Consider the following 10,924-nt stretch of genomic DNA (forward strand, 5'->3'; position numbering starts at 1 on the left):
ATCCACCGAGTCCCTCACTTGAGGGCCGGGACATCATTACGCATATGTGATATATGATGTGGACATGTATGATTTTATCCACCGAGTCCCTCACTGGAGGGCCGGGACACGTTATCTGTACATATGATATATGACATGGATATGCATGATTTTCATTTAAAAAGGAAAGTACTTTGATTGTTCTAAAAGGTCATACTTGATTCTGGTAATTCACTGTTTCAGTTATGATTCTCTTTTCTGTATTCCATGCCTTACATGCTCAGTACATTTTCCGTACTGAACCCCTTTTCTTCGGGGGCTGCGTTTCATGCCACACAGGTACACCCAGATGAGTAAAGGACATTGTTAGAAGATGCTTCAGCTGGATTGGCAACTCCATTTGTTCCTGGAGTGTTGCCGGGTCAGAGTATGTGTGCTATGAAGTTTTGTTCGAAGTTAGAGACTTTGCAGACAGAGTCATGGGTATTGGTTGTCAGTTTTGTAAGCGGCTCCACCAGCCGATATGTCATCCTGTATTATGATATAAATTCTATATGATTATGGATTTTGGTTTGATTTGAGAATAACGGAAAGAATATTTCTGAAAGTATTACTATGCATTTCACCCTATTTGATTTAAAAGTCCGAAAGGAGTATGTATATGATAAGAGTGAGAGAGTTCGCTCGGCCCTAAGTAAGGGTCGGGTGCCCATCACACCCTAGGTAGATTAGGGTGTGACAAAACCTTTCATACCTCGTTATGTTCCGCGACAATCCTCTCTCGTAGCTTGACTAGCGTTTAGACCTATAACAATAATAACGCCTTCCATTGTATATCATGTATATATTACGTATATCAAACGACAACTTGTTCTATAATGATTCGGACATCAGTTTCCTCTGTTGCTACTACTCCCCTCAAGTTCACAGCATCAAGAATAACACCTCAACCAACCTCAATTCACCATTTCTAGCCATAAAACATCATACATTTCTGTTGACACCTAATTTTGACCTCACATAATTTGCTTTAATTATCCAGAGTCCTTGAAATATTAAACAGAGGGAAATCTGTTTTTTAGAAAGTCAAAATAATTTTCTAAAATTTATTGAGGCTATATTTTGCCAATTTCGTTTGATAAGATAATTTCTATATTATTATAAATTAATTTAAGTATTTTTACAATTATTACACTTTTGATAAATTAGCCAAGAAGAGAGGATCATGATTATTCACTTACTTGTCTAAATTGTTAAAATAGCAATTTGCAAAGTATTTTGCTCTGTTTAATGCAAGGAATCTATTTAATTAAGTAAATTAGATAATTTTACCCCTAAATTCTTATTTTATCAATTTATTGAATTTTTATCATAGTTAATTGAGTTTTAATTGTAATTAATTTTGAAAATTTCCATTAAGCGGCTATAATTGAAATAATTAATTAATAGCCAATTATGACAATAATTTGAACTAGTCAAAATTAATTAGGGTATTTTGAAAAATTTTATTTATTTATTTTATTGCTATTATTACTTTCCTTTTTGAATTAGACCATTTAGTTTAAATGGGTCTTATTTTGAAATTATCCAATTTATGGACTCTAATTCAATATTGGCCTCTTATTTAAATATTGCATGAAAGGTCCTCTCCTTATATATGCATACACGAATATATACACATGTATACATATACATGTGTGTATATCATGTATACATATCATTAAACCAGGCCCCATTTATTTCTTTTACATTTTCGATCGGGCCCAATCCATTAAGGATTGACCCGGCCGAACGTTTAATTAAAGAAGGGCAAAGCCCCTTCCCTCTTATTTTCCTCATTCCAAACAGACTCCGCCCCTTCACCTTTCCATCTCCCCTTTGAAACCCTAGTCGTCAGTGATCCCCGTGGTTTCTCTCTCTGCGTCATCGTCCCAATATGGTAATGGTGCAGTAGGCTTTTACTTTTATGCAGTGTTGTTCGACCATTTGAGGTAACACAATTAATGTGTTACTCTCTCTCTCTCTCTCTTCGTCAATACACCAACCAAACGAGGTATTATCACGATTTTCTCTTGCTTTTCTGTGTTATTCAAATGGTCAACTCTGTTAAACCTTAATGGGTTTTGTTTGTATTGGTTTGCAATTATGAAATTTGATTGGCTCTTGCAAAAATTTTGGGATTGAGTTTTTGTTGGTCGAAATGGGACTTTTGATGTACTGTTGAATCGATCCAAGCCTTACGATGTTGAATTGTGAGGAAGAAATCCCAGGTTTGGGATTTGTCCCACATCGCCTACTCTAGGGTTTCAAGGATCTGGGGGTTCTATAAATAAGACCCAAATTTTCCATTATTGAAGATGCGAATCTGAAATTTTTTCATTTTGCATACACAAAAACTCGAAAAAACCTAGGGTTTCAACATTTTGAGACCTTTAACCTTGTCAAAGTTAGTTGGTTTAAAAAACATTGTATCTCCTTTGTGTCTCTTTGGGTTCGTGGTTGAGTTAATTTGGGGAGGCAATGACCTCCAAGTCCAAATCTTGACTTAAGGCTTCTCCAAGAAAAGGTAATCTTCACTCTTTTTTTTTTTTTTGTTTTGCAAATTCCTAGTTGTTTAGTTGATTAGTTATTTATGTTAGATGCTTTTTGCTTGCTAGTTAATCTGGTGAGATATGTTTCTTTTCTGTGCTTACTAATTTAGTTTATATAGTTGAAGTATGCTGTGGTAATCCTAGTCCAAGGCTTGTTTAGCTCTTGTTAAGCCTAGTTTTAATCTATTTTAGTTAGATAAAGCTTCATGTGCGATGTTTGGTTTAACATATATATTGGTTGAGTGAAAATGTCATAAGTCTTGATATTTGCTTAGGGGTTAAAACTCATTCTTGTGGGATGGTTTAGTTCAGTTCATTTGGTCCTGTGTATCGACCTAGCTTAGTCTTATATGATTAAACAGGATTTAGTTCAACTTGTTCAAGCCAAACATGTTCTTTGCAGTGTTGCTTTAGTTTGGTTAAGCCCTGTACTTATGAAGACATGGTCGTTTGGTTAACATCTAAGTTAACCTATGGACTTAGAATCTACTAATAATGATATTGGTCTTTGTTATGCTCCACTGTGATTTAGAAGCTTATCAGGTATATTGACACAGTTAGTTTCATCATGTTTAAGTGGTCTTGTAGATTATTTGCATTTAATTTTCTACTCCTGAATGTTGGTCACATCTTGTTTGGGTTAATCTACCTCAGTTAATTGTGCTCTGTGTACTAGCTGAATGTGTTTAAGTGTGCATGTGGTGACAGTCATACTAGATGATCAACATTCCTCTGCCTTAGTTGATGTTTAGTAGTTGGACCTGCTTACATGTTTTGAACTTTGTTCCTTGCCTCTTAAATTTATTGTGTGACTCTGTCCAAATCTTATATGGTTCATGTATCATGTTGGGGGAATCCTGATAACAAGACAAAGGAGAATAAAATGTGACTCATTCAAAAGTTACTTGGGTTGAAATGATTAGAATAAAATTAACTAAAAGACGGGTCATAAACCAACCTACACAATTGTTACTAAGTTTTTATTTTATTTTATTTTTTCTTTTATAGTTTTGTAAGTACCTTATAAAACTATTTTTTTCTTTATTATGGCTATATATGACATATCAAACAAAAACAAATTGAAAATATTTTGACTAGGTTTCTATATATGGGTCAATTTGGGTTTACATATCAATCCTATTTTTAGACAGGTTGAAATGAGTTGGGCTAAAATGAGCTGATCTAATAAATGGGCGGGTTAATGACCAGCCCAAACCTAAACATATTAAGCGGATCATAATTTCATGGGTGATGAGTATAAATTATTCATGTAATTTCAATATAAAAATATAATATTTTAAAAATAAAACATGAATAATTTATATCATATTCTCGCACTTTTCTAACAAATCTTGCAGGAAAATAATACATGAAAAAAGAGAAGAAGGAAGAACTAAAAGCCAAGAAAGGAGGATGCATCCGTGACAACTTCACCAAAGACTACACAAAGTCAAGAGAAACAAAGTTATGACAAATTCTCACCAAAATTTCACGATAAATTGCCATGCCAATTTCTCAAGATTGCGTGATAATTTTCCATGTCAATTTCTCATCAAGGAAATATTATTATATTGAATTTCTCTTGCAATGTCTCTCTAAGACTTCAAGGAATTTTTCTATAAATAGGCATATGCTTTGTAGAAGAAAAGAGAACCCATCTTTCATCCTTGATTTGCATCCAATAGTGAAGAGGACACAAGAACTAGTCTTGGTGTCTCTCTTGGCTCTTTCTTGTAGTAAATATATTTTCTTAGTCTTTATTTCTATTTAGTTTTTCTACTCCACAATGGAGTAAGTTTCCTTGGTTGGGATACTAGATGAAGCTTGATGAAGCTATTATAATAAACATCCTTATTTTATTATCTTCTTATGTTGGGATTTTCTCTTTATCATCTTTATACACCAAGGTATTTGATATTAATTATATCTATTATTGGATTTAATTATATCTCTTTACAGAAATCCTTATCTTGTTAATTTATTTCTTATTCGGGAGAAGAGAACGATCTAAACAAGTTATTGATTTAAATGATCTTTATTTTATTTCTTTTAGTCCTAATTCTAGCGGAGGGATTAACTCAAATAAGTTTATTGATTAAAATGATATTTATCTTATTTCTTTCAGTCTTAATTCACACGGAGGGATTGACTCAAATAAGTTTATTGATTTAAGAGATCTTTGTCTTATTTCTTTCGGTCCTAATTCTCACGGAGGGACTGACTCAAATAAATTAATGGATTTAGCAAAAGCTAATCGAAAGAGGCTTTGGTTCACTTGGTGCACTCAATTAAGATAATTCTTGTTTGAAGCCATTACTTTAATTGGTTAACTACACTAATCGAAAGAGGTGTTATTAATGAATTATTGTTTAATGTCATCTAATTAATTGACAATATATTAATAGTATAAGCGAGAGTGGTGCTATTAACATATTATCGTTATGTGGAGTGATTGTATTAGAAATAAGCTATCATTATTTAAACAGAGAAATAAATAATAAACTTTTGATTTTATTATAATAATTTTATCTTGCCGACTCAAAATATCCCAACCTCTATTTTTTCTTAGAAAAAACAAATGAAGGGGAGCCTTGACTTAACTGGTAAAGTTATTGCCATGTGATCAGGAGGTCACGGGTTCGAGCCGTGGAAACAGTCTCTTGCAGAAATACAAGGTAAGGCTGTGTACAATAGACTCTTGTGGTCCGGTCCATCTCGGACCCCGCGCATTGCGGGAGCTTAGTGCATCGGGCTACCTTTTTTTTTTTTAAATCTTTTATTAGAAAAATCCAAAAATATTTCTTATTTTATTATTATAATTTCAATACTTTTGAACAATTCTCTTTTCATCAGTTTGATCCTCTCAAATAGTAACAAAAATAATACAAATCTGTAGCCTAGGTGGTTCAAATCTCTATGGGACGATATCTTAAACTTTACTAGAATTTGACAGAGTATGAGGAGAAAATACCTATGCACATTAGTCTCGTCAAATGTTTGGCGCCGTTGCTGGGGATTGGTAAACATCTACTTTAGATTAATTATTTTATTACTATTTTGAGAATTGTTTTTTACACTATATATTCAAGTATTGTATTTCCTAGTACTTGACAATTGTTAGGGGACTAAAACTTGAAGCCATTATTATATTGATATTACTAATATTATAGCAATATTATATTATTATTTTAATAATATTATTATTATACTATATTATTATATTAACATTATTGTTATTATATTATATTATATTATTATTTAACTATCTTCATTTTTTTTTAATGTATAACAAGTGTTGGAGCAAGACTTGAAAAAAAAAATCTGAAAGAAAACTCATTCCATGCCCCTTCAAAATGAATCTTAATAAACCACATAGAAATCTGGTTGAGAGTTATTGTCAGGTGATTATCACTTGTAATCTTTGTGGTGGGAACCATCACACATTGAATTGTCAATCAGTCATTTATGAATATGAAGATGATTGTGAACTCTTTGATGAGTTCTCATATGGTGATTCCGAGTAATCAAAAGATATTGAAAAATTACCAATTAGAATCAACCAAAGGTCAGTTACTTGTGATTATTGTGGTGAAAATCACCCCAGTCATAAATGTCAAGTAGGTAACACTTTCTCATATGGTGGTTCTCGGAGACTGAAAGACCTTGAAGAATTAATTGATAAAATAAGTCAGAGGTCTGTCACATGTGATTTTTGTGGAGGCAACCACCAAAGCTTTGAATGCCAAACAGATAACACAATCTCATACGGTATTTCTGAAAAACTAAAATACATCGAGGAATTAATCAATCAAAGGTCTGTTATATGTGAATATTGTGGTGGAAGTCACCTTAGTCATGAATGCCAATCAGATAATCCTATCTTTTTTGATTTATTTTATGAACAATCTCATGATGCTGCTAGTTCTTACATGTATAACGATTTTTATGGGTATAATGGCAATCCGGAATGCAAGCAATACCTAAATTCTATGTGGAGTCAAAGCAACATGAGTCAACCACCTCAAGAGGAGAACAAAAGGTTTGAAGAGACTTTGTATATCTATATGAAAAAGACAGAAGAAAAACACGTGCAGGATCAAATAGCCATGATGCACTTAACAATGCAAGTAAATCACTTGGTAAGTATTGTAAACTCCTTAAATTTTGAGTGGTGAACAAATAAATGACATAACATCATGCGAGGATGAATCAACTCAAGAAGACGAGCCTTGCGAGAAAAAAGTTATCACTCCAGAGGAAGGTTTAGATCTAATGGAGATTGCTTACAATGAAGATTTGGTTGAATTTAATTCAACAAATGATGAGTGCATATCCGATTTTTCTTATCCACATAAATTGATTAATTTTGAAGAAAATGAGAATGAAGAGGTCACAAGCACAAATGAAATATCCTTTGATCGTTATTCTTCAATTTCTTCTAAACATTATAATTTTGTGGATTTTGTTATTGGAGATTTTCAGGAAAATGCATGGAATGATCTTCGTAAAAAATGCAAAATAGAGTTAAGGAAGATTGTACACAATTATTTGACTCCTCAAGACAAGGAAAAAACAAGAGCGATATGTGCGAAAAATAAAAATATTTTATGATATTCATAGCCAAATGAACTCCACGAGGAACCAAAAAAAGCGAAAAAGAAAACTTGATTCACAATTAGGGGTGGAGTACACAAGTTCTCGGAGAAAAAAAAAAAGATTTAAGGAAGATTCTTTACCCCTCTTGTTTTTAAACTATGTGTCATGAGGACATGACACAATTTAAGTGTGGGGGTAGAAGAAAATACTTTTATATATGTATTTTTTTTTCTTTCTTTTTTTCTTTTTTTCTAGTTATATATTTGATTTTTATCATTTTTTTTTGAGTTTTTTTTTTTGGGTATCTTTGCAAATTTTGTTTTCCTTCAGTTTTTTTTTATCTTCCCGTAACCAATATGGGTGAAGCAATGGAACCTTATAAGTCCAGTAAGAAGGAGTGAAAGTGCACTTGATTAATTGAATTGGATTAATATCCATATCAATGTACAACTAGAATACAAAATGATGGCCTCTGCAAAAACAATGTCACTTACACAGGAGTAACTCCATAGTGATTGGCATGCCTGAATGACTAGTTAATCAACCGTATTTGAGCAATTTCATTATTAGGCACAGGTAATTTTCTAGTTTATACTTAAGCTTAGGCTCTGAAAGTTAACAGCTAAGGCTCTGAAAGTTAACAGAGTTAACAAATGAACTTATTGCACACAGAAGGTGTGTGATTGCAGTTTCTTTCAAGCTTTCTTCTGCAGTTGTATATTTGAAAGCCAAAAAGATTTTCACTTTATTTAAATATGAATAATTTAATATATTATATAAAAATATGCCTCTTGTAAAATGCTAATCTATCAAAATAAAAATTCTTATCCAATGTCAAATATATATTTTTTATATTTAACTAATAACTTCCTTGTTTGTGAGTTTATTTTTGTGAAGGCAAGAACTAATATCTTCAATACTTGGCAGGACTTTCTGAGATTGAGAAACATTATAATCAAAAGCAAGTAGAATTTACAATCTTTATTTTAGAACTTGCCCCGAATGTCTTTTGAGGCGAAATTCTAGACAACACTGATTTTTAGAAAATGAATTAGGCTTTCTTTGTTTACCTCAGTCTTTTCTAAATATCGTACCAATTAAAAACAAATATCCGTAGCACCTGTTTGAAGCCTAAATATATTCTTTTTTTTTACACCTAAACCAGCTCAAATTTAAATATGCAATTCCATGCTTATGATTTGAAAGTCCTTTTTCAGAAAATAAGTTTCGAGCTCGTTTTGAAAAAGAACCAGAATAAAAATAAAATAAAAAAAAAAACAAAAAAAATGGTGGTGATTATGTACAAAACTCTAAGTACATCAAGAGAAAAAAAGTATCAACTAGCAAATATGTGAAAAGTTAGTTCTGAAAAAAATATATATATATATATAAAAAAAACTGCTCCAAAGCTGGAAAAAGGCAAGTCACAATAAATATAACATTTACCCTACCAGCCTGAAGCCAACATTACAAGCCCAAAAAGTCCTAAATGATTTTAGAAGTCAGTGTTTGGTCTACATTAGTGGAGATAGACATAAAGGGCAAGCCTATGGACAAAAAGCTGAAGATTACTAAATGCAGATGATCGTAAAATTATCAATTTCAGAGAAGTCTCGAAAAGAAAGAAGGTGAAGCTATTGTCGAACAAAAATAAAAGCAGAAACAAAGTGAAGGTTTAATAAATATGGAAATTATAAAGTTTGGAAGCATGATAGATTTTATTTGATTAAATTTCCATTTTACGAGAGTAGCCATAATTTCAAAAAAAAAAAAAAGTGTTCCTTCAAAATTCTTTCCTCGAGGACGAGCAAAAATTCTAAGTGTGGGAGTATTTGATGGGTATAAATTATTCATGTAATTTCAATATAAAAATATAATATTTTAAAAATAAAACATGAATAATTTATATCAAATTCTCGCACTTTCCTAACAAATCTTGCAGGAAAAGAATATATGGAAAAAGAGAAGAAGCAAGAACTAAAAGCCAAGAAAGGAGATGCATCCGTGACAACTTCACCAAAGACTACACAAAGTCAAGAGAAACAAAGTTATGACAAATTTTCACCAAAATTTCATGATAAATTGCCATGCTAATTTCTCAAGATTGCATGATAATTTGCCATGCCAATTTCTCATCAAGGAAATATTATTATATTGAATTTCTCTTGCAATGTCTCTCTAAGACTTCTAGGAATTTTTCTATAAATAGGCATATGTTTTGTAGAAGAAAAGAGAACCCTATCTTTCATCCTTGATTTGCATCCAATAGTGAAGAGGACACAAGAACTAGTCTTGGTGTCTCTCTTGGCTCTTTCTTGTAGTAAATATATTTTCTTAGTCTTTATTTCTATTTAGTTTTTCTACTCCACAATGGAGTAAGTTTCCTTGGTTGGGATACTAGATGAAGCTTGACGAAACTATTATAACAAACATCCTTATTTTATTATCTTCTTATGTTGGGATTTTCTCTTTATTATCTTTATACACCAAGATATTTGATATTAATTATATCTATTATTGGATTTAATTATATCTCTTTACAAAAATCCTTATCTTGTTAATTTATTTCTTATTCGGGAGAAGAGAACGATCTAAACAAGTTTATGATTTAAATGATCTTTATCTTATTTCTTTTAGTCCTAATTCTAGCGGAGGGATTAACTCAAATAAGTTTATTGATTAAAATGATATTTATCTTATTTCTTTCGGTCCTAATTCTCACGGAGGGATTGACTCAAATAAGTTTATTGATTTAAGAGATCTTTGTCTTACTTCTTTCAATCCTAATTTTCACGGAGGGATTGACTCAAATAAATTCATGGATTTAGCAAAAGCTAATCGAAAGAGGCTTTTCTTCACTTGGTGTACTCAACTAAGATAATTCTCGTTTGAAGCCATTACTTTAATTGGTTAACTACACTAATCGAAAGAGGTGTTATTAATTAATTATTGTTTAATGTCACTAATTAATTGACAATAAATTAATAGTATAAGTGAGAGTGGTGCTATTAACATATTGTCGTTATGTGGAGTGATTGTATTAGAAATAAGCTATCAATCTTTAAACAGAGAAATAAATAATAAACTTTTGAATTTATTATAATAATTTTATCTTGCTGACTCAAAATATCCCAACCTCTATCTTTTATTAGAAAAATCCAAGAATATTTCTTATTTTATTATTATAATTTCAATACTTTTGAACAACTCTCTTTTCATTAGTTTGATCCTCTCAAATAGTAGCAAAAATAATACAAATCTGTAGCCTAGGTGGTCTAATCTCTGTGGGACGATATCTTAAACTTTATTATAATTTGACAGAGTACGAGCAGAAAATACCTATGCACATTGGTCTCGTCAATGGGCTAATTTTACCACCCTTAAGCTAGCTTGCAAGTTTTTTTTTTTTTTTTTGGGGGGGGGGGGGGGGGGGGGGGAAGCTGACTATTTCCATTAACATAAATTTAACTATCTGTCGCTAACTATTCCCCTAACTAGTGCTCTTTCAGAATAATATCATGGATTATTCGTACAAGTAATTCCCATTTCGGAAAAGGGCCAAAATTACCCTTGAACTTTGAAAAATAGTTCATCCATACCATTCGTTATACTTTAGGGCCAATTATATCCTTACAGTTATACTATGGGGTCAATTATACCCTTATGTCTAACTGCTGCCACGTGGCATCATCCCAGCCCTTCAAAATTATTTTACCCTCAAATAATTTTTTACCCACTAAAATAACTCAACTCGACCC

The sequence above is a fragment of the Lycium barbarum genome, chromosome 4 (genome assembly GCF_019175385.1).
Source record: "Lycium barbarum isolate Lr01 chromosome 4, ASM1917538v2, whole genome shotgun sequence".
Lineage (NCBI taxonomy): Eukaryota > Viridiplantae > Streptophyta > Magnoliopsida > Solanales > Solanaceae > Lycium > Lycium barbarum.